At 38.6% G+C, this 26,336-nt stretch overlaps 1 protein-coding gene across 1 annotated transcript in view; it reads right to left on the bottom strand.

The window, feature by feature from the left end:
- Positions 1-1,691: 1,691 nt before the first annotated feature.
- Positions 1,692-26,336, bottom strand: part of IRS1 (insulin receptor substrate 1) — a 50,362-nt gene continuing 25,717 nt past the window's right edge. Inside the window, exon 2 of the mRNA XM_051626478.1 lies at positions 1,692-2,890. The gene's annotated coding sequence lies outside the window, so the exon portion shown is untranslated. The remainder of the gene's footprint in view (positions 2,891-26,336) is intronic.

Genomic DNA, 26,336 nt, shown 5'->3' on the forward strand with positions numbered 1-26,336 from the left:
CTTTGGTTATGAATGCATTTTGCTTCAAAAGCCCTTTCAGAACACTTGCTAAAAAGGCACGCTTAATATTAGCAGCAAATAAATAACACAAACCCACCACATTAACATCATTAACAAGCTGTTTCTCTGGCCCTAAGTTACCTACAGGAACCCACCAGACCAGCACTATCCTACCCTCACCATTCCCTTCCATAATGACCACTGCCAATTCCTGCAATTAAAAAAGAACCACAAACATTCTATAAACAAAATTTGCTCATACATGTTTCACTGTGAAATACTTCTACCAAGATTAAATGTACTAATACCTTTTAAAACTTAACAGTAGCTTCCAAAACCTGAAAACCTATTATTTCAGTAATTGCTAGAGCATGCAAATTATCTGAAACAATGCAAAGCACAATGGCCATTAAATACTCTTCTATCCAAGGCACTTTAACATAAACACAGGCTAATATTTAGCAACCAAATCAGCACAGTGAACACTTATGTTAATTCATTAAGCTGAAGAAGGCTGGGGGCAATGGGGCTGGGAGTGAGTTTTTATGTATTTGCTTCAGAACACATGCAAGTTTTCATTGCAACTAAACCACTTTTTTTTTTTTTAAAAAAAAAAGGGCTTTTAAGATAAATGAAAATGGGTAACTTACAAATTTAAATACTGGCCCAATGTATGCAGCTTTCTTTTTAAAGCAAATGCTGCCATCTTAGATGTTAATGGTTCTTTGGAAAAATACACACCAATGCTCCTCAAGAGTAACAGCCAAGCTGCTGTGGATTGACTTGCCCCTTTCTTCATAAAAAAAAAGGAAAGCCTCACATCTTTCACTGACGGGTACCAGACAGACTATTCTGTCAGTACAGGCCAAGATTTCCAAAGGCAGCATCCTGGGCAGCTGCAGGTCCTTCTCAGGCTGCAGCCTCATCACACAACATCCTGAAATCTGCCAGCACCACCATGCATGCAATTGTTTCCGCTGATCTGGAAGGATTAAAGTATTCTTAAGCTGCAAGTCCTTTCTTAAGTGAATATTTTGACTTGGCAGGGTTAAAGTGGTTATACACGTGCAATAACACCAACAGATCTAAGGGAATGGTAAGGGTCCAGCAAAAGCAGAGGTGCAATGGCTCCTTCACCTGTACTGCAGTCAGAAGAGGACACTGCATTAGCCACAGTTTAATCCCAGACATGATAAACAACTCAGGGGAAAGAAACCCCTTCTGACAGCCTTCATGCAGGATGAGCTGATGCTCTGAGTGCCTGCCTTTTCCTGATAATAAGAATCCTGTTGAATGTGCACTGGTCCATGGAGTTGCTTTTGCAGAAGCAGGAGGGGGGACCAACAGGGGCCTGACACGGCTTCAACTTCAATTATCACTTCAGCAACATTTTACTTGGAAATCCATGACCTTCAGGCTCTGCAAATACTATGTACAAAGCAATTTCTATCTGCATAGAACCAGAGTGGAGCACAGAAGAGTCGCAGAAGAATTCTTCCTCGTCCTTCCTCTTCTTTCCAGACAACCCTCTGGGTTGTTCTTTTTAAATATTATACTGAAGTGTTGCTATGGCTTCCAGTGATTTCACCTGCTGTGAACTCTTCCACCAACTTAGGTCTGTATCCTGAAGATTCTCCAGAAAACTGAAACAAAAGCTGTCATGAAGTAATTCAAGGAAGCATACTCCCTACTACACCTAATTACACTTGACTTTATTCTTAAGCTATGGTGATCCACAGCCATTCTCAATTACACACAATGGAAACATCAAAGAAACCTGGTGGGACAACTGGAGATATTTGTGACAACTTACCAGGAAAACAAAAAACCCCAAAAAACACTACAGCAGATAAAACAGTATCTAGTTTATTACATATAGAAAGAGATTTCCAGAATTTACAAACACCCACATTTTTCATTCCAGGGAAAGAGTCAATTTGAAAAGTTAACCCTTTTTTGTTTTCATTTTGTGGTTTTCTGTTGGTTGGTTTTTTTTTTCTTTACAATATATACAATGGAAGACAGATTTATTTTTTCTGATTTTTTTTTCAGTTCCTGTGCAACTGATGAATTCAAGTTGACATTTGTAAATAACATGTACAGTAATGTTTGTCTTCATTGTAGTTAATACAGGCTATTATTTTACAAGGAGTACAAAATTATTTTTCTTTTGGAAAGAACTCAACATCAGGGTTATCTTACAACTGATAGTATCAGTAAATATGACTGTACAATCAAGGCCCAGGGACCAATGACTCATTATATTATTTTCTGAATTACAATCTTAAAACAAGAATAGTACCCTACTCTATTCTTAGAAGCCTCGTTTTAAGCAGGTTTCCCACTCTGTTTACAACAGAATATAGTATACCTCAGTTCCACATCAAAAAAGATGTGCTGTAGGAAAAGTTACATTTTAATTAAAAAAGTACATGTATAAATCAAAACCTATGTTAAATATTTAATACTCTTCAACCAACATTAAGTTTTGTATGTAATAATTTACAATGATGATTTGTCATAAGGTTTTCAGCAGCAAATGAAGTTGTGTAAATGTGCTAGTAAAATACCCATTCTCACCATGTCATAGTGGTGGGCACATCAGTTCATTGTGGCCAGCTAAGTCCTTATGGTAGAGGATGAAGTAAGAGAGACTCATTGTCCAGGTGTCACAGTGCTTCTGCTTGGCACAACACAGGATGTGCAGCTCAGTCAACTAACTCCTGAGGTTTGTGTAAAGTAAACAAACTGAACTGGATGCATCGTACCCATTTACAGAGGAAGAGGAGGAGGAGGAGGTGAGGTCCTAGTTGTGATAGCATGAAACATTTATAGTCTTGATACCCATGAGTTAAAAGAAGGATTTGCTGAGGTTGTATAGGTCATCATTCTGAAATTGAAAGAGAAAGAAAATTAGCATCATGGGCACTTTAAAAGCTTTTCTGTAATTACTTCCCTCCCCCTCCTTTTTTTTCCTTTAAGAGAGTGATCATGCAAACTGAAAATGTTAACACCTTGAAAAATTATGGCATACACAGTTGAACTGTACTCAAGCATCTGAATCCCAAAAGCATTTAAAACAGATGTTGGCAATAAAATTCAAAGCAGTCAGAAATACATTTAAAACTTGCAAGAGATTCACCTAAGCAGAAACAATTTAAGTGTCCATACTGATTAACTCTGACAAGCTCCTGCGACAAGAGAAAGAAAAGCTCAGACCATGAGCCTGCTGTTGTCATTTTCACTCACTATAAGAATGATTCCTTAGCTACCAGGCCTCTGTAGGGCTTCCTGGCCATGCAAATGCCACGGTTTGCATGGGAAGGATGACCAAGGAATGGAGCATTAGGGGTGCAGCATCACCATTCCCTACCGACTTACACAAGAAAAAAGAAATTATATCCAGAAAATCCTGTAAAAGTCCATAAATTTATCTACATTCTGCTTCCCTCTGAGACAACTTGGTGAATAACAAGGTCCTGCAATCCTTCTAATGCACAGGTTTACTGGGGAATGCGTGTCACAAACTGCCTTTGACCCTGTCCCTCCACTCTGTCTACATCTCTTAGCTCTGGCCTCCCTGATCCAGCACTTCGTGCAAATGTCTCCAATGACAAAAATTCCTCTCAGCTTTATGTTTCTGCTCATTTTACTCAGGCAGCCCATGACAAGGGCTCCAACGACCAGGGAGGTTTCACACCATGGGGCGCGGTTGTGCCCATCTGCCCCGTGTCCTGGTGGCAATCCTGTGGCTACCGTGCCCCTGCTGGGGGACACAGGGTTGAGGTCATACATCGGGGCACCATGAGGTACCTCCCTGCTGTACCCCAGGCCCCTGCAGACCACAACCCCATCCTTCTCTCCTCACACTGCAGTCACATGCAGCCAGAGCCCCTGGGGACTGAACAAGGCACCAGTGACACAAATACTATTTCTATTTTGGCTGGGGTTAGAGAACTAACATCCATTTACTTTTCAGTTTAGCCTAAAATCTGTTGAAGCAAGACTTAAGATTTTTACATAAAAGTGTGTCTATTTCTATATTCTATATTAACTGTGCTCCTGAAAAGATAGGTAAACAGTGCATTTTTCTCAGTACAAATAAAGACTTCCCATAGACATGTTCAAGTAAAAAAACTAAAAAGACCTCCTGTCCTGTATTTTGTAATTGCCCAAGAAACAGAATTTACTTTGTGTGGTCCTTCAAGTGAAAGGAAAGCCTATCCCTGCAAATGATGTGTGGTATGCTGTGAAAACTCCCTGGAGAATTATCTCACAGATCTCTTATTTACTTTCAACTTTCTTCTGCACTTACATTGCAATGTACTGGAATGTTCCTGCCCAAATATCTATATACAGCTTCACATAGCTTTGCAGCTTTCAACTATGTTGGACCTAAAATTAGCTGGTAATGCCATACTTTATTAATAAAGATGAACAAAGGAGAAATGGCTTCATTTAAATGGTGAAGCAAAGTGTGCGTGACTTGCGTGCTGCATACCCGGGGTGGGAGTTTCACACACGGGGCCCACCCAGCAGGCCCAGAGGAACAGTTGGGTGCCCACCAGCAGGGCCCAACTTGCCCTCCATATACAGGGCAGGTAGAAGGAAAGCAACTAAAAGCTTTTCCACATCACTAAACCTCATTCTGATAACATATTTTAAGTACATAAATAATAATGTGCAGTATCAGGGCCAAGTATTGTGCCTCTTCACTACTATTCAGGTCATCTAAACTCAAATACCTCACAAACTGAACACAACAGCTTCTCCAATCCAGTTCCTCAACAGTTCAACCAATATGACCAAGAAGTCATCACAACTACTACTAGCATTTCTGAATTCAGAAATCAGAAGAGCAAAGGAAGAGAGAGAATAACCAATGCTATTTGAAAAACAAAACACTTGCAAGAGGAATTCACTACAAAAATAATACTTAGGAAACCGACAGTTATAGAAAACCAGATGCTCACATATTAAAGTCCTGGACACATGTAAAAAGAGGGGAAAAAACAAAGCAGGCTGAAATATCCAAGAATTTGAGATTTAGGATGAAGAGTCAAGATCACGTAAGGACATTAACTGGTACAATCTGCATTTCATAAAAACTTCAGCTGCAGGTATGACAGGACACAGGGGCACAGAGCAGTTTCAAGCATGTAATTACACCTCCAGGATCTTCAACAGTACAACACTAAAATCTGTCACCCTTTGACAAAAATGTATCTGGCAGCTTTTGTTCCCTTCTAATTTTGTGAAGGAAAAAACACTTAGAATCTTTGCTACAGACTGAAATCACTGATTAGTTATTTGTTTTCATATCCCCAATTCCTCTGACAAATCTCTTTCCACACAACAAAAGCTGTGTAACTGAGAATGACAACCTGTGCTATAGTGGTGCCTGTTCTGTCTGAATGCACACAGATGCAAAAAAACCCAGCCATTCAGAGAGCAAAGCTGCTCCTCCAAGGTGACTGGAAGTTCAGTCAACCTATAAAGCCTTGGATCCAGGGAATTCTTGTTTGTGCATAACTTATAGCCAAAAGCCCCATCCTTATTTTTGGCATACGAATACTCTTAGCTGGACTTAAAAGAACATTTCTTCAAGCTATGACAAAATCTGAGTCTCCTCTCTCCTCAGAGAACTATTACAGTATGTTTCAAGGCGGAAGTACCTTATTTGGAATCAAAGTCATCAGCTGGATACTTCATTATTTCTTATCAACAGCCACCAGCACTTCCTTAACAACATAAAAACAGTGCCGAAGACAAGGGTTTGAGTAGGGAGTGCTAGGACTGCAGCGAGCTGAGGTAAGGATCATTAAAACTACTGACATCACTCTTGGCAACCAGAGAAAAAGGAAAACCTGTGTTTAATCTATTTCCCATTCACCACAAATTTCAGCTGGAGCCCCCAATAACGCAGTTTGTGGTTGGCTTTATGGAAAAAATTAGTGATGCAAGAAAAACGTACTGAAACAAACAAGCATCTTTAGAAGTTACTACAAGGTACCTTTGACAAGTCGTCTCTGCTCAACATCTGTTACAACACACACGCAGATAACACTCATGTACTCTCCAGCTGGCAATTCATTCTTCTCAAATCTATTAGTCCAGGCTGGATATGACACAGCTAGCTGTAATTCCTATTACAGTGCCATTCTTAAATCCAGTAACTAAAAATAAGTTAGTACGTCATTTTATTTCCATTATTGGGGAGCTGGAGAAGTCCTTAAAATTTGAACTCTGATAGCAGAGCGTCTAGACAATTTAATAATACATCTTTCTTGAAGTTAATAGAATTTTCACACATAAAATACATGTGTGGTTAAAACACACTTAGAGTGTAATCCTTACTCATTCATTACAAACCATGATCTTCAAAAATAAACCAAGGAGGAACAAATACATCAAAAGAAAAAACATGAAAACTCAAGCAATCTTCAAGTAAAAAAGGGCTTTCAGTAGCCAACTTAAATCTCTCCTTGCTATTAAGGGTCAATAAATGTGTCTTGTCCCTAAAACACCAAGAGAAATTCCCTTCCAAAAAGGGTCATTTCATTTCAAAACAAGTAAAATACTGCAGAGTTCCTGCTGAAGCAACACGATAATTTCAGCAAATAAATGCAACTGCTTTATCACTGATCAATACGCCAGAGCAAAATGCAGCTCCCAAATATCAGACCTGCTAAGTACACTAGCAGCTTTCCAGTGTGGGCTGGACATCCGCTTAGGAAACAACTCTACAGGTAACAGAGCCAGCTCAATGAAAAGATGACTCCTGACTGTAGAAAATGCAGATTTTTCCATATCTACTGAAAGAGGGTAATTTTCCCAGCTCTGCCACCAAACTTGCTAAACCAAATATATTCTCCAAAAATTTACCTGTCCCAACAGCATCTCATCTGAAACAATGAACAAACAAGGACTGGTTTAAAACACCCTGTAAAAGTTACTATTTATAAATAAAAGGTTTTAAAAAACTAAATTAATTTATTGTTTACTTCAGGATCACATGGAGTATCCTATTCTGTGTAGATTAAACAGCGATTTACTGCATAACAAACACGCCAATCTAGTAAAAAGGGAAAAGCTCAAGAACAAAAGCTCAAAATAAAAAACAGCCATTATGAAAATACACCAGGGGACTCAGTGCTCACAAGTCGAGGGCTGCATGCCGACTGGGCACCCTTTCTTTGTCTGGGCAGGTATAATCAAATGTCTTTAGAAATCTGACACAAAGTAAACACACTAAATAGTCCTGAAAAGCTCACAACTCTTGTCTTTGTGACATCTGCACGAATCATCACCTAATTATAATGAAACGGTGCACACCTACTTAAAAGCTGAATTTATCCACATGAGTTTGTGTGATCATAAGCAGTGTCTGTTTACATTTTTCTTGGCATTACAAACATGCTCACAGATACGGGAAATAAATTTGGATAAAATAAAAACATCAACCAAAATTTAAACTAGCTCAAATAACTTCTTTTCAAAGAGATGAAAAGACATTACAGTTTCCCCAATCTCACAAGCACGGTTGAAAGAGTAAAGTCATGCAAGAAGAAATAATGGTTCCTCTAGTATGTTAATTGCAGCCTGAGTACTAACAAAAGAAATTCAAAATAGAACTAAACAAAGTAATTACAACATTGCTATTTAACTTGACAGGCTATAATCTACATTTAATAAGCCTAGATAAGCTTTTCTTCTTTGTACCCAACAATGCCTATTTCAGCTTTCTTGTGAATATCCTAAGTGGGGAATTATTATTTGGTTTCACCAAATCCTTTCCTATCAGGCTGAATAACTGTATTCGGTGTTTTCATTCCCTATTTCTTCTTTATATGCATAATCATTCACTGATGGAGGAACCTAAGGACCAGTAGTACATGTTACAGTCTTCCTGCTATGAGTTCAGACAAAATTCACACCCTTCACTTAGAGCACTGAAAAGAAGTCATCCTCGTCACAGAGGAAGATCCTCTTTTCCCCAGAAAGTGAGGGTGGGAAAAAAAGAACTGAGAGACTTAAAATGAGCAGAAACAGGTTCTCACACTTAAGAACTCATTTCCTGGGGTGTAAGTACAGTGGAAAAACAAAAACTGAATCACGCACATTCTTTGGACAAGCTTCTGCCCAGCAAAGAATTCAAATGTTTGATTTCAACTTCACAGCGTGTCAACCTGATTTAAACTCAAGACAGAACTAAACCCACCGCTGAGGTCAGCGAGAAAGGCTGCAGCCACAGACAGGAGGTCAAGGACTGCTTGCCCCAAGCAGCCAGCATAGCAGAGCAGTGCTGCTGGGGGGCAGATCGGATCTGCACCTGTAAAGAGGAACCAAGCCAGCTCTCTGCTCTGGCATATAAAAGTACTAAAAAATGGAATTAATCAAGTTTGTATGGAGAAAAAAAATATGCAAGGGATCTCCTGCTCTGTTACACATCTGCAGAAGTTAGCGGTTTGAACCAGACTTGACCAAGTACTGAATTCTGATTAAATATTTCACATGTTTAAATTTGCATTAAAAGTTACTGAGTTTTCTTTTTCCTTGAAGACTAGAAGAAACAAGATATGACTAAGTCTAGAGAGAGCGAGCTTAAATTCAGTAGTTTGTTTTGTTAAGAAATCCTACAACTTTTCTTGCAGTGACACTGCTAAATGATAAAGCAAAACAACTGTCCAACAGCTGGAAGTTAGAAAAAAAAACACATAAAATGCAGCTCAAGCAGTTTCTTTTTATGAAATGCAAAATACCAGAAGATTATCTCTTTTTAAAAAGTGCCACATTAGAGGTGGGATTCTCATGTTTGCTTCTTCCAGTTTAGTAGGGACTGAAGGTCTGGATCTTTCCCCCTTCCTTTACTAATAGTCCAGATGAGTAATCAGTTAAAGGTTGAGTCCAGCTTACATGAAAATAAGTTGCCTTCTTTTAGGACTGAAAATAATGTTACTATGAAGCCAGGGAATACAGGATCTCACAAGAGCACTACTCCCAAGTTCATCCCAATTCTTCTTATAATGCTTCTCTAATACTCTTGGCAGCATTGTTTGTGTTTGATGTCCCACAGAAAAGCCACTGCTGGCCCAGGGTCTTTTCCCTGAGAGTGCAATAATGAAAAGGGATATAAAAATCTAAACACGTATCATCTAACTAATACAGCTTCAGCCTTCACAGGATAACATTGCTTCTGTTTTTAAGATTCAAAGAAACTTTCAAATTCAACAACAAGGGTCATTCATTATTTTGGAATTTGTGCTGTTTTTCAAGTCTAACCCTGAAGAATCTGGGACATTCACGCTTCCCCTGTTGACCTAATAACCCACTCCCAGTTCAAGAATGCAATGGTGAAGTGCATGCTGTTTGGCTGTATCTTTCAAAGAGTAAAACACTGCTCATTATTTATATTTATCAACCATATAACCATACATATATCATATTAATAAAGGGAATCCAGAAACAACTTAATTATGCAATTTGTTTCTTTAAGGAGTTTTCTTAGCACTTTTTTTTTATGGTAGTTTGGAATTCAGCAAAACTCACCAGTGCTGGAAATCATTACAACTGCTCTCCCTGTGGGGAAGCAGGTGACCGTGTGCCTTTAGATGCACTCCCACACCCTCAGCTTGTTACCAATTTAAACATACACAATTAAATTTGACCAAACTTGAGTGCACTGAAGCTGTGCTCACATTATATCAACTAAATTACATCAGCAGCAGAGCTCAGCAGCACAAAACACCCAACATAGCTACCACTTAATCAGAATAGATCTCGGCAGCTGAATTTTAGTTTTCCTTATCCTTCTGTGAATTTGTATTTCATGTGCCTTTCTGGCACTGTGGTCTGGCTCCTTGTTCTTGCAGCCAAACTTTGCCACTTCCTCTCATGTTTTTCTGACCCAACTTCATAATGCTCATTTTGTGCCAGATTTATTTTCTCTGACAACTTGTAAAAAAACCCTACACAGATAATCTTAACTACTTTGAAACTATTCTCATGATATATGTTAAATTTTAACAGTTCCAACGTAAAGGAAGGATTCACACCATTCAGCTTAGCTGGAGCCACTTTCCTCCCAATGGACAAGTTAAGGGGAAAAAGTAGAATAGACAGAAGAAAAATGGCATTTAAAAGGAAGACATACAGAAGGCCCGCAGGGGGATAACCTGGCCAGCTGACCCTCCCTTCGAAATGTTGCCAGCACAAATCAAGTAGCCAGTCTGCACTTCTGGCAGCAGCATGGGAAGGAAGTTCTGCAGTGATTTTGGATTAAACACTTCCTCAATTCTCAACAACAGGGCACTAAGTATCAAATAAGGATAATAAAGAGATGCTGGAAAACACATTCTGAAAAACACACCAAGGTAACAGAGGAAGGGATAAGAACAAACAAAATGTCATACAGTTGACAAAATTGTAATGAGAAGTTTGGAAAGCCAAGGTAGAAGCAAACCATTATTTTGCCATTGTTTGCTATGCCTTGATACAGGAACTGCACCATACAGTAGAATTAATAGATGAAAATAAATGAGATAGTGCTTCAAGGAAGCGAAGGAGAAGACCTTTGGTAAAAGGCAAAAAGCAACACTGATGTTTGTTACAACTTGAAGCTGGATTAGAAAACAATTAGTAAACCACAAATACAGCTTTTCACCAAGATACTACCATCATCTGATATCAAATGAAATCCATTAGCTGCTTTTACTCATTCTTTTCTCCTTTGTAGACCAAGAAGATAATAAATCTGACAAATCTGTTTCAGCAAGAAAGTATTTTATTGTACCTCCACATATGCTATCTCTAATTTCTAGTAATTTGCACTCATTTTACCTTATCTTTTTACTTTCTCTCTGCCACATATTGCAAAACTTCTCCAGGTGGAGTTATTTAGCATGTTCCTCTTCCCAGCACTTCAAGCCCGATGCTCAGAATCCTTTGATACTTGAGCTGAAAACTGAAATGCAAAGCATCAGCCACCCTCAAAAGCTCTTCAACAATTAAGTGCTGAGGTAGACAAGCACACAACCGGACACAGAAAGACCCAAAATTTAATTCTGCTTCTTGGTTTGATTTGCTATAGTTTTACTCAAGTTACTTTGTCTTGGTCTCACATAAAACAGATAAAACATCTACCCCACGTATTTTCTACATGAAATTTTCTCATGCAGAGGAAGAAGTCATGCTGTCTCAAACACACACACCCACTATAAAGTCTAGGGAACTGGGTTTGTGCCTTGATCTTCCTGTATGTCAGCATCTTGACTGTGAGATGAGAACTGCTACCTGACCGAAGAGTTCAGACTGTGCCAGAGGCCAGGCAGCAGGATGGCAAGTGTCTTGACAGTGCCCACATGACAACAGATGCGGGGCAGCATGTGGACAAGGTGCTATAAAAAAAACACTGGGCCAAACATACATTGACAAGAATAAAAAGAACTGAAAAAATGCTTCATTCCCTGAACACTGCCTACAAACTGAGGAGGAATATGTTATATGAGGGAAATGCTGCTTACTTACTACAAGGTCTTAAATTACAAGAATGTATACCCGTGAGAGTGGGGGCAAAAGTAACAATGCTTGAGCTAATCAACATTTGAGAATTTTGTGACAGTACACGTTGCCAAGCATTATTCCACATTAAAATATATTTCTAAAATTCAGTAAACTATACAGGGAAATATAATTTTTAGCTGGAAAAATAAACAATATTCCAACATCAGAAAATAAGGCTTATAGACAAAATATGGCTTAGAGCAAGAGCTCTACCCTTCTACTCCCACTGATTTAGCAATCAAGATACTCTGGACTGCAATGGGATTAACCTCAAAAGCAATGCCGAGCACTTTAACAAGCTCTGAGGTAGTTCATGGCTATTCATTGTGCCATTTTAACACTGAAATACTTTTATATATATAGATATAGATATGGTTTTCAAAACAAAAGTCATCCAGTTTAGTTCCAGAAACCATAGTAACAAGAATATAGTAAGTCTAGGGTGATGAAAGGGCACAAAGGAAATGTAATTCTGTTTGCAAACAATGGAGTTATCTCAAGTTGAAGCATTTGGACAGAGGAAGCAGCACCCGGCAGGCTCTTGGGGAGGAGGAAGCCTGGGTTGGATACAGTTGTGAATTAAATGCAAGTTATAACGACCAATCAGGAAAACTAACTTGTTTACTGCTATTTCTTTAGATTTTCATTCAGTGAAATACTAAATGTCTGACTGCCAATGTTTTTTTTTTTAAAGTTACTAACAACTTAAGACAGACTAATCTTCACTTGTTCAGTTGCAATGATTTCAAATGGGAAACTAATTAACAGTCACATTATCTGATATAATGTTAACACCAACTTAGCATTATGAAACTGCACGATTACACACACAAAAGTCAAAGTAGGTAAAAGTTTCTTGTATCAGAATTTGTAGTCAGACATTTTAGTTCAATAGTTCTTAAGTTCTTTTAAAAAAAAACACACAAAGTGGAAAATTTTCCCATATAAAGAAAGTTGTTTGTATCAGTATCATTAAGAATCTCACTAGATGACAGATACTCTTTTACTGTGACACAAGCATCTTCCATCACTTACCCAATCTAGTATTAAAGATAACCCTTTAGAAGCTATTAGTGTAAGTCAATTGAAAATTAAAAGCATATAGTAATTCAGATTAAAGGCTTAGCATGCACATAAAAGGATCTCTATATTATATCACATCTCATTAAGATGTCTTGGTTTATCAATGATTGAAAGTATTCGCTAAACATTAATCTTGATAAATATATAAAAATTCAGCCTTATTACACTGTATGTCTCTACTATATATGTCATAAAATGGAAAATTCTCCATGTTCTCATAACCCATGACATGAATTTGTACCACTGGCCACCCAGTCTCCTTAAGAGAGGAATTTTTAACTACATTGGACTGCTGATAATCTCAGTGATTATAAAAGTAATTGATGCTACAAAAAGTTACTCAAAACAGACATTACACAGAACAAGGTCTCTTGCTGAAGCATGAAGAAGTTTAATAGTACACTAGTTAAGCACCAATAACAGTTTTAGAAATGGTTTGACTAGTTATTGAAGCTGCTAATCTTACTGACATAGTACTTTAAATCAGTGTTATGACAGAGCATATTTCCTTGATGTCCAAACCTAGGCATACTTCTGGCATTTAGTAGTTAAAAAAGTAAAATGTGCTCCAAGGAGAAGCCAGCAGAATTAGGAAAATGGCTGCATTTTTGCATACAGAGGTGAAGGTCCCCAAGACAAATTACTGATGCTACCTTGTGCTTCCTTTTACCATCAGGTCTTCTAACAACTGTGTACCCCACTACTGAAGTCCATGTTGTAGTTCAGCCATACCATGAAAAAGCCATTGACTAAAATACCCCAAAAATAACTATTCTAGGCACAGAAATATTTTCTTTTCCTTCAGAGTGGATTGGCCAACTGGCAGCTAAACATATGCCAGTCAGAAATAGTCAGCACAAAACCCAAAGACAGTGAAGTGACACAGGAGGAAAGGAGGGTATGGACAGCACAAGTAACAGAGTCACCAAGAAGACAAAATATGTTGTGCCACACAAACTTCAGCATGTGCTGATTTCTTTGGTCTGGTTTTCTAGTTTTCTAATTGGTAGAAAAGAAGCAGAGCTTCTAATCAGGATGCAAAATTCAGTTTAACTTCGGTGAAGACAAAGTTTCAGGTACAGTAAGCTGCTGTGTATCTTGTAAAAATTCATGGCTAAGTAAAGACTTTCTTGAGTTTTAACTCCTGTGCTGGGCAGAGAGCAGAGGGTGGCCAGCACCCACCACGGCTCCACACCCACCTGCTCAACAGCCCCAGCACCATCTGCCAGAGACGGCCATGGGAAGCACCAGAGCATGTACCACGGGCACAAGAGGGCCAGTTACTACAGGCAAGACACATCTAGAGGAAACACAGCCTCATTAATTCCACTGCTCATGGATTACGTGTTTGTATAAGCTATTTTGCTTGGAGCAGTGTTTTGTCAGTACTACTGTTATGTTATGCAAAGAATGTATTAAATTCTTTAATATTACATGAGATTTAATGGCTTGTGTATCACATGTGGGAGGTCAAACAAGGAGGGTAATGTTCCATTCAGCCTTGTATCTGTAACTTCCAAAACAGAAGCCTCCATTATACTTCAAGGAGCAAGTACAGATAAAGCATATGCCCAAGATAGGACACAACACCTTGAAAAGCAGAAGGAAACAAAATAATAATTTTAAAAAATTTTAAAATATCAGTGGTTGTGACAAGCAACAGTTCAATGACATTACTGGAAAAAGAAAAAACTCCAAAACCAGGACAGTTCCCTCAGTTAAAAAATAAAACACCCACACCAACCCTCTACCTCCATACTGCCAGACAATTTATGATTCCCAGTGCAAATTCTGAGGACTCTTAAAAATAAGAATCATCTTAGAAGGGGGAAAAGGGAAAAACAGAGAATACTTATTTTAATGATTGTTTTCTATTACATTTTCCCAAGTCTTAATAATGGCTTATTCATCTCTCTAAGGACATGTGTTTCAACTTTTCAAACTTAATTTCATTTCTAGTCACCACCTATGGATAATGCTTAATGCAATGTTTAATATTAATGAAGATTCATGACAACTAGAAGTCAGAGATTCTGCAGCATCTGTAGGCATCTTGTTCTATAGAGACAACATGATGAAATACAAACACATTAACCTTTTCTCTGTACAAGTCAGTCCTGGTATTTCAGTGAGGTAAAACCTTTCAAACTTTCCTCTTTTTCTGTGATTCTCTTTTACCCAAGAGTCTTAGTTGTTATGAAAAGATGCATCAGGGTCAGTGGGAGCCACAGCTTCTAGAAATAACTGAAAGGTGTAGCAAGTTCTAATGTAAATGCAACCTGGCAGTTTTCAGTTACTTAAAAGTACTGACACAAAAAAGCATGGCTTTCAAACAAATACAAACCTGTGAAGTAGCCATTACTTCCTTCCAAACTTCGAGGTCACTTCAAAACATCAGAGCTTGCAAGGTATTGGTTGGAAGGGATGGAAAAGGAATACTGTTCTCACCTTACTGAGGATGGTTAAATTCTTTCAGATAAAGCTTTCCAATGAATTTCGAATGGAGGGGGTTGGTAACAAGCATGGGGAAATCCAGCCTTAAGCACTGAATGTTGTCAAACATATGAGAAAATTAGATGTTCTGCTATTTTACCATCCAAAATATAGACAATACAGACATTCACGTAACTTTTTAAGTGAAAATCTTCTTGTAATATCTATTTCCAAAAGAATAAGCAACTTAGCTAAAATACACTTATCCTTGTAGGGCACACCAGTTATTATTTTATAGTTATCTTAGACAATCAGACTTTTGCTAGCATAATCTTTTCATAACTGTAAACAGAGCTTTTTATTATTTTTTTTTTTTTAAAAAAGCCCCCTCTTTTGCCATTTTTATTTATCAAATGTCTTCCAGCTGGGCTTAAGAATATGTCCACACGTGCTTTCATACTCTATTTCCTTTTCTGTGCTCAGATGCCTCCTTGCTGCTGCCGTATTATTTCTCAGCTTAAACATTCCAGAGGAATAAGCAACCAATTTATTCTGCACTGTTCTTCCAGTGAGAGCAGTCCCACGATAACAAAAAGTAAAAATATATTCAGATGTGCAAGATTTCAAAGCCGTACACTTTAAATGTTGAATTAGCCACTTCAGTCATGGGATGCATATGAAATATAGAAAATATTAAGCCACTTCACTACACAAAACTATGCTTCATTCAAAGTGATATCATAAAACTACTGGAAATAAAAGAAAGGAGAACACGGTTCTGGAAACATCCCACAGTTGCAATTTAGATGTAGTGATTAAGTCAGGGAAGAACACAGATGTCTACTGACATCTGCTTTAAGAGGTTTAAAGACAACTTTTCCCTTCATTCAAGGGTTTACAAATCAGATGTCGTTACAGGAAAACAATGTTGCAATCTTCATTTACAACAAATCCTAAATTTAGTACACAAAAGTCACTAGTGGTAACAAACAGATTAGAGCTAAGGGAAGGGCAGTCCCTACAGCACAGACTCCTCTTGCTCCCACCCTTGTACACCAGCTGCTGCTTTAGACTTCAATGACTATCTTACTACAGGTATTTCTATAAGCCAGTAGCACTCATTATTTAGGAAACCAATATGCAGCTATAAAGAATATGTTTATAAAATTATAATCCATGTTCTTTAATATGTAAATAAGTACCCATTACTCAGAAACCAGAGATGAGCACAATATTTAATAGTAATAGAAAACAACTGCATTTTCCCTTTCCATTGTTTGCATTTCTAAAGCATGCACTGTTTAAAATATTCTCCACACAAATCAAAACACATTGAGCCTGCAGGAAGGACAAAACAGTAACAGTAGTTTTAAGAAACTGCGTTTCCTGTAATATTATACAAGTTAAACTGCAGTCTGAGCAGACAAGGTACTTCAAAGGGCCCAGCAACTGGGAAGTTATTGTTGTCAGGCAGCCGGGAGAAAGATGTATGCTTCACTCACCTGCACCAGCTGCCCATACCACCACCCAAGCAACCTTGACACTGCCACCATTTACAAGCATCTTTTTATGTGAGCTAGCCCATCTTTTGCCTTAATTTCCCACAAAACATTTTCCTCTCTCTCCCCCTCACTCCCCAACACACAACAGAGATGGTTACTTTTAAGTATATCAAAATCCACACAACAACATACCCAAGCACTCTTACTTTGTTGATGCAGGTTAGCATAAAACAAGATCAGTTTCAGCATTTCCTTCAAATGTCTACAGTACGTGACACCTTCCATGTCAGTAGCAACTACCAGTAAAAATTATGTGCACAGATTTATCAAGTCCTTAGAAAATAATGCACTCAAAATTGATTATACAGAAGCTTTCAAAGCTCTCATTACACTTGTTCTGAAGCAGTTAAAGGCTAACCTTTGGAGAGATAAAACAGAAACACTAAAATCAGTTAACTGTCAAGGGACAGTCTTTTTGTTATCAAAAGTGTTTGAAAACACATTCAGTACTTTGGAGCTAGCCTACCTTTTGCCTTCATCTGCCACAAAACAGTATTCAAACAATTCTCTAACCAGCACTACAGCAATATCCAGAAGAAGCCAGGTTGGGAAAGAATGAGGTTTCCCCAAAAGGAAAAAGAGACATGGTTACAAACCCACAGCCAAAATCTTCTGTATGCCTGTATGTCTGTAGACTTTCTTATATGAATCCATGCAGAACTTGCTGCTGGGATTTCAGACAAAAATACCAACTGCCTGCTTGCAAACCTACCTGAGGTCAACATGAATTGATTATTTTCTTTCCCATGTACCCCCAAATTACCTGTAGTTCCCAAATGATATCTTGGCTACCCCTCTACAAAATAAGCCACTGCTAGCAACTAATTGAGTTGGCAGCTCACCTGCAAACAAAGTTTTAAGAAGTCGTCTTGATTTTAAGTACTTTCAATACTTAATAAAATATAGCTTTGAAAGTGGCTCAGTTCTCTTGTGAAAAAATAACTTGACTTTCATTTTCCATTATTTTAACCTTTATCAGAAAAAAAGGCTCAAAAGAAGCCCTGGTATACATAATAATAAAATTAAACCATGTCAACAAGCAATATTTGGCCTTCCTATAGTTTTAAACTATTTTCTGCAGCTGGTGGTTATTGTTTATGTGAAGATCAAATAAAGTGTTAGCATACACTAACACAAACCAAAAAATTAATCTAGTGTCTACACACATAAAAATAAATTTCAAGCCCCTGCATCTTACGACATGAGAACAGCAGTCATTTATAAATTGGCCTAACCCTGGTGTACCAGAAGGGAACTCACTACTTGCTTTGACTTTGAAAAAATTTATCTGTTCTTCAGATTACGTTACAGTAGAGCAGCCCCACCAGCTCCTCTGCACCTTCTGTGGATTTGGCCCCTTTCCAGCTCGGAAAACTGTTTGCCCTGCTCCACAACATGCAGCTCCTTGGGCAGCAGCTACTTCATTTTTAAACTTACCAGTTGGGTGGCAGAAAGTAAAAAATATTGGAACGGATTGCTTAGTTTTTGTTGTATTTGGGAATAATACTGATTAGAATTCTGAAAAGCTATTACTAAACATCCTATTTACAGTGCAGAACAATAGCTCTAAGAAGTCCTCTGCTTCATGTTCATCTTCCACCATTTCACAGACACCTTTATTTTGGAAAGAACAAATACTTGGGTTCAAACTACAAGCAGAGCCCCAGGCTACAATCCCAAATTAACCCGGGGTGTGTGTGCACATGTGCCTGTGTGTGCACTCCAGTAGCTGGCAAATACCCTGGCACACTAACCACTGCAGGGCAGCTGGAGCACATGACATTTACAAACCTTGCTGCACCTCCTGTGTTCTGGTTTGCACTAGCAATTATTTCTACACTACAACTGAACAGAGATCATATGAACAGAGTGTAACTAAGCAGATTGCTCTTCCAAAGAAAGAATTACGTTAACATTAGAAACGCACAGCACTGGGTTTTCAAATATAGTTCAGAATCATCATGTCAGGAAGGGTTTTTCTAATAAAAAATTCAAAGATGCTGTTTGTTCTGTTTCATGGAGATCAAGATATTTATATTAGCACAATATAATAAAGAACAAACAGGAGTATCATATATGGCACTAACATGATGATCATCATGCTGCAATTTTTCTAGCTAACACAAACATGAAACATTTGCATCAGAGCTCTGAGTCACACTAAAAAGAAACAAAGCATCCAGTAAGATTCACACCAGATAAGTACCTGACAGCCATGTATCTTTACTGTCCAGAGCAGGGGTTCTTCCCAGGACTCTCCTCCATCCATGATACACCTACTTGTATTTGCCAAGATCCATCCATAAGTGTGCTTACAAACTGAATGCAACATTTCAGAGAAACAGCTATAATTACTTCAGATTTCAAAGCCTATCTAACAGCCTGCTGGCTCTTCTGCATGTCCCTGCACATCAGCTGGCAACCAAACAGCAAGTAAAAAAAACCCACCAAAAACACTGGGAGGGACGGAGACTTTCACTGTATTTTCTTTTCACACCATTCACAGAATATTTTTAGGGAATTCAACTTAATTTTTCTTTCCATGTCACCTAGAGGCCCTAACAAGGCATTGAGAACAACTATCAATATAAAACATCATGACCATACAGTTATTTTGATTTTTCTTTAAAAGTCCAAGTCAAGCACCTATGTAATTACACGGCTTTCTTCTATAATTAGAAGACAGGATACGTTGGGGGAAAGACCACATGGAGTCAACACACCACACCAGCACAGCGTCAGGCTCTGCAGCACAGCTGTGAGTGCCTCTTGCAGCAGAGCTTCCATGAAAGCCAACACCTCCAAGTTTCACTGCTGGCTCATTCTGTGAAACTAAAGTTAGAAGCCAAGCTGAGAACCACTGGGAGGGCAGAGGGGATTGTGTGTGTCAAGACAAGTGTGTAGCCAAGTAAGAAGATGCAGAGGGAACTTGATCTTGTTCTTACTCAAGTAAGGGAATGAAGAAAGTAAATTAGAGAGCGATGCCAATAAATCTTACCCTGCAAAGCAGGTTTTGAGATGACAAAAAGATAGATGCATGTTTTTAAGTAACATGAAATACAAGCATATTTCATGGGGAGCTAGTTACCTTTCTGTAACTAGTCTAAATGTCAATTACAGCAGACAATTTGAGCTAAATATAAAAGCCACAAATCTCAGTTTGAGATAACTTCTGAGGAGGTGTTAAAGTTAACTCTGAAACTATACAAGACATCAGCCTTCTCATAACAAATACGTTAATGCAGAACAACCAGGAAAGGACAACCATGCCCGTCAAAGCACCTTGTGACTTGTTTGAACAACAGAGAGGCTGAAAAGATTATGTGGATACTTCACATATTTTTCCAAGAGTAACAGTAGGAATTTTCTGCCCACAGAACTTCAGGGATGAGAACCTGGCTGTGCAAAGTACCAATGGCAAGACTGCAAATAGCATCTTCAGTAACCTCTGTATGTCACCAGGCTTCGGTCACTTCTAACTGTGGCAGCTGGGTTAGCAAGGCTGCCATGGTAATCCCCCAATGTTTGATTTTCTCCAGCACCAGTACCCTGCAACAAGGAGGGGGCAGGGATCCAGCCTGCAGACAGAGGCTTGCAGCCTTCAGGACTTCATATTTTTATTAAATAATTCCTCCATTCTAACCTGAAGTGCAACATAGGCTGCCATCCCCACGCTAGCCAGAAGTCAGAATACATCTTATTTGACAGATTAACAGATGGTTCTCTCCCCTTCTAGCAGGCTCCTTCTGCATTTGATACAGCCAAGCTGCATCTTTTCTGTTCATAACTCACTGTAGCCTGCCCCAGCAGCTGGTGATGGTAGATGTGTCTCCCTTCTTTCTAGCTGGTTTGGAGCTGCATGTTTTCTACTGCCTCTCCTCTGCCTCTAGCTGCTTGTAAGATGCAGCTGCCCAAGAAGCCTTTCTGACATACTATGTTACGGTCAGTTACCTCATTATTAGAGAAGAGTATTTTAAACAGTGTTTGCCAGCCTCTCAAAGCTAAATAACCAAGCAAAGTTTCAAGTCCAGCTGCCAACAGGAATACGTGTATGTTAGGAAGTTGGATTGGATTTCAGCTTCTGCTCTAGAAATACAGTTGGAAAAAACACCCAACTTTCACAGAAACAGAGAAATTTAACAAAGTTGCTACAGTTTTCTAGACTATGAGCTCCAGCTCTCTTCCTTCAGTCATGACCAGGCTGCAACATTATCTGCAAGCATTCACTCCCAGGAGAGTAAAACCTATACTCGAAGTTGCAAGACCACTTGAACAGATAGAGAGCACCAAATTCACCACAGCTGGTGTGCAGTTTACAGCTTCACTCAGCCACAGAGAGAACCTCAGCATCTTGCACCTCATTTTATGCTGCATTTATTAAATGTGCTCTTGGCATACTCAGACACACATTTTCAGATCCTCTTGACCAAAAGATACTGACACATATATATCATACATATACTTGTGTGCAATGCTCAGGACCAAGTGGGTCTCTGCAGATTTCTCTGTGCCATGTGAGGTGGGCTCCACATCATCCTCAGAGGTTGGCCAGCCCTCACCAGGACCCTGTCTCTGTTCATCATTTAAAAGAAAAATATAAACCAACCCAATCTCTCCTTCCTTTCCAAAACACACTATTTTTCTGTATTCGGAGAAGTAGAAGTCAGATTTATGGTCCCTTTCAAGGAAAGACTTTCACAGAACTTAGAATTCATTTACACTCTAAGCTATCAAATTTTACTGCAAAGTAACAGGAACAAGAAAGAGGTGGCAGGGAAGGCAGAAAGAAAGCAGGACAAGCTCTCACAGGGCTCATACTCAGTGTTACTCCAAGACAACCATGTCCCAGCAAGAAAAATTCAGATTAATTTTTCCACATGAATAATAACTACTGCTAGCACAGCCTTCTTAGTGATGGATTCTAGAGCAGCTTGGCACTAGACTAAGATGAAGCTCAACTGTGTCCAGATTTAGCTATATTCTAGCTCTTTTCATTAATGAAGTTTTCCTGCAGGATAAAATACATTGTAGACCATTACATTAAAAAGGAGACATTTATTTCCCTGTTGCAAGAAACTGAAGTTAAAAATAAAACAAAACCCCACGACTTCTGAAAGGAAAGCCCTCACCATTTTTTCTATTTTTCTTATTACGCTGTTTTTAGCATTTGTCCAAACTGGTGTTTTTCAGCCTAGCAGTGTCTCCAGTCTTAAAATTATTAAAAACCTCCAAGTTCTCTTCATTAACCTGTCTTTTAGATGATTTCCACCCAAATTAGTTCTAAAAATATAACAAAGAAAACCACTAACTGCACTAGGCTGTCTTCCAGTTACCAGGGGTTAGCACCCTACAAGTCGCTGCTATACTGAAGTCAACTTTGTGAGGATTTAAAAAAAAAAATCATTTACTTGAAAATAGTGTAATATCCTATCCTAAACTCTAACAAAAGAACTAATCACATTCTTCAGATTATAATTCAATGCCTCTTAGCTGTGGGTTTTAAACTTGCTCACAAGCAAAGTCCATGCCCTTATCTGCATCAATATGCAACACTGGTAACTTTGAGATGAGGCAAGGGATGAAAAACTTGCACTTGACAAAGCAACAGGGACAAAACCAAACATCAAGGAGTATGTCACACTGATGAAGTGATAAAAAGCATGTTTGGAGTCTTGTTGCATCAACAGCAGTGTACCTGCTTACCATCACAAACGGAAGGCAGCTAAGTCTAAATAAAATCTTATCACAGGTAACTGAGCACTATCCCAAACATCTCCTTGCAATCTGAAAGGAAAATTGAGTGTGACCCAAATGAATCACATTCTCAGATGGACTTCCCACTATTTTTTTTTTCCTGGCTGGAAAGAAGGAATTTTTTCCAGCTTTCTGTGAAGCAACAGCAATCTCAGCTTGCAGTTCCGACAAATTTAAGCAAGTAGATCTGGAGTCTACCTTGGAGGTGCAGCTTACTGAACACGAAAGACAGGGAAGCTTCATGCCTCCCATCTAACCCTGCCCTGAATGAGAACAGTTTTGAGTGAATGACAAAAATATGAGGAATATGATAAATGTCCAGCTGGGGCAGACCAATGGTTCATCTAGTCCAGAATGTGTTTCCAACAAGGCAGAAAAGGTGCTATTTAGAGAGCACCCATAAACAATGTTCTGAGGTGGACTCCCCCATCTCTACCTGCTGACCATGAACTCTCCTAACTCTGTTTTGAGCTTGCCCACACAGCTTGTTTTCAAAACATCCTCTGGCTGCAAGTTGCATAAATTCACTACCTGCTATGTAAACAAATTCTTTTATCTGTCTTAAACTGATTCCAAACCAGTTTCATCAAGTGTCCTGTAATTCTGGTACTGCAGGGTTTCTGTCAACAAGAGTTCTGCATTCACCTTACCCGTCAACTTCACCATTTTGTAAACCCTAATCAGCCTCTCCTCTTTTAAATCAAGCCTTTTAAATGACACAAGGCAGCAATACCATCCCCTTGGACTGGGGGTTGTCCTTCTCTGTACCTTCCCTAAAATAAAGGTATTAAATGTACCTTCGTAAAATGTGGACACAAAAACTGTGCCCAGTGCTCAAAATGTAGTGGGCGCATCATGTTTTAAATACTGACAAGATGACACCCTTTTCTTCTCCTCAGTACCTTTTCCTGATGATGCCAAAAGACACTGCCCATGGTTCTCTGGCTTTTTTTTTTTCGGCTGGTGCTGCTCCATATTGTAGACAAGGATTCTGGAGGACTGTGGATGACAACCACAAGGTATCTTTTCCAAGTTGCAACCCTCAGCTGTGAGTTCAGCATCACACAAGCATGGTTTAGCATAATTTTTTCTTTACTTAAAAAACTTCTGCTTAAAACTCTATGTTTACCTACACTGACATTCAGCTACCACATTTCTGCCCACGTAGTTACATGGTAGCCTCCTGGAATTCCTCAGCACTGACACAACATCTGACTACCCAAGAGAAACAACAATACCGTTTTTCAACAGAACTGGAAATATTTTGAGGCTGGTGCAAGTTAAAAAAAAAAATCTAGCTGTTGGTCTAAGTGATGCCTTGAAGACACAGGGAAGGCAACTGAGATCAAACAAGACCACTAGAGTGAGTTTTATCATTGTGGGAAAATTACCAGAGACAGGAGATTTATTAAGCAAGACAGAAATCAGGTAAAAAACAAAAACCTTGCATCACACCTCCATGACTTGTGATGATACAGAACTTGTAATGCATTTTTCATAGAACTGTAGACTGTTCATGAATGTAACTACATGACCACTATTACAGAGGAAATTAGATCTCTTGTAACACCAATTCTGTGGTCCTTTGGCGTAACAGCCAAACAGCAGGGTTCCTAATGTCATTTTGTAGCTATCAGTCTCTACTCTTACCTTACAATGAAAAATGAACATCAAGGAGATCTTCAAAACTACCTTTTAAAAGTTAATGTAAAACTACAAGTCACATTGGAGAAAAACAATTATTCCAATTAAAAATCCTACTGAAAACAGAAGCAGGATTTTTCTGCTACAGGGTTCTGTATTTGGACAAAGTTGAATCAAGAAAAACTAAACAGAAACTTACTCAAATTAGAGGGCTGCAAGAGCTTATCAGACATTAATAAGTAACTGTAAACAAAAGCCTTAAGAAGTTCTGTGACTAATGAAAGATCTTAAGAAAATAACTTTTTTGGCTCAACTGCATCCTGAGCATTTTTATACCACCACAGGAATCAGTATTATCATGTCCCGCATTGCCAAGGGATGTCTCCTAGAATGTATCACAGAAACTTCATGCGGCAAAAGTAAGAGATGTAAAGTTAAAAAAGTACTGGTACTTGCCACTTCTGGATACAACTGCAGTTTGCATGTAAAGTACAACACAATGAAAAATAAAAGGAAAAAACCTATAAAAGAAGAAAATCTACTGTTGGTTCTCAAATGAAAAACCTTACAAACTTATGTGCACTGTGTCTTAAAAAGATTTTAGTTTTGTTTTCCTACAAGTCAGCTGGTCAGAAGTAACAAAACATGTCCAGTGAGGGACATGACAAAGCCACACTGGATACACAGAAGCTTTTGCACCTGACTAGAAACGACAGCAGCAAGCCCTCCCTCAGTACCAAGTCTGCCCTGTGCAGAGCAGGGAAGCTGGAGCATGCAGACAGGTATGCAAAAAGCCATGTCACTCTTCTTCTCAGCTCTTCTCAAAGAGGCACCTGCTGCTCTGCCAAATAAACTGCTGGCATATTCTCCACACACCTGTCACCAAATAGCTGGATGATAAAACACACTCCAGCAGAAAGAAACAAAACAAAAAAACACTTCCACTCTGAAATTGAAAGAAAACCATTAAGTGACTTTGCTATTAGTAACCTACCACCACAAAACAAGAAAGAAATCACTTTCTGATGCTCTCCTGCTCGAAAGCTGAAGTGGGAGTTATGTTTCAGCTTCTCCCCTCTTCCTTTAACACTCCTGGCCAGACAATTTTTCTAAGCTGCCTGTTATTTCCCCAAGCAGATGAAAAAAGTGAACCAGTCAGTGGAAGGAGTGGGAGAGTTCAGAACAGGAGCAAATGAAAGGCTATTCTCCTGGTTCCATTAAACATGGAAAGCACCAGTAAGTTTGGGGAAGAAGAAAAAAAAATATTTCTGTAATGAGAAATTTTACAAAGCAGATTTTAATGCTGTTGCAGTGCCTACTTAAGGAAGAAAAGCTTGAAGCATTAAGTTCCATGGTGCTATGTGTTGCAGCCTCTCAGTCTTGACCACAGAATTGGTAGCTCCAAATTCTCCTCTGGTGAGTATCAGGAAAGAGTAATTCAACAACATCATTTCTTCCTATACTGTGCTGTTATTTTCCAGTTCTAAATAGGGAATGGCATTTGTCTCAACATTTAAGTAAAAACAATTTTTAACATTAAGGGATACAGTCCTCTTAGAAAAACCCAAACATTCTTACCTGTATAAATTTCTATTTTTCATACAACTTAAGTAATCTTTGCTCATAATTAGTCTGTTGCCATTTTTAAACAAGAGGTACAAATAATTGTTCATTAAAATGAAGCCATTCTCAGACATTTTTCATCCTACAAAGTCTTTCCTCCCTTGTCCAACCCTAGATGTTCTGTACACTTTGATCATACAAGACATCAGAAAACCTTAGATCCAATTTAATAAACTGAATAAACCAATAAAAATTCCAGTGCTAACCTCACCTCGTGTCTGCTGTCTTTTCATTATGAACAGTTAAAAGTCTTAAGAGACAAGTCTCTTACTCTAAAAACTTAATTGAACTTCTGTTTCAGTTCTTCAAGTTTTATTTTCCTTACAACTTCTGTATGGAGAATCTATTTTCAAAACATTTTAAATCCTGTATATGCAACAACTTGTTAGTAAGTTGCCAGTGTACACACATTTGCAATACTAGCACATGCTAAATCAGGTTTTCGATTCTTTACCCTGCACATTCTAAATTTGTTTAACTTAGTAAAGCAGAAAAAGACTACTACCATCACACTTATCTTGGCATGTATATGTAGTCTTCTCCTACAAAGCAATCTGCCCCACATAAGTCAGAGACAATAAATATCATCTGTAATCTCTCTGAAACAGGCAAGGGCTCTGTGTCAAATGTTACAGGTCACCTCCTGCGTCTTTCCAATTCTCTGATCTATTCACT

The sequence above is a fragment of the Apus apus genome, chromosome 8 (genome assembly GCF_020740795.1).
Source record: "Apus apus isolate bApuApu2 chromosome 8, bApuApu2.pri.cur, whole genome shotgun sequence".
NCBI lineage: Eukaryota > Metazoa > Chordata > Aves > Apodiformes > Apodidae > Apus > Apus apus.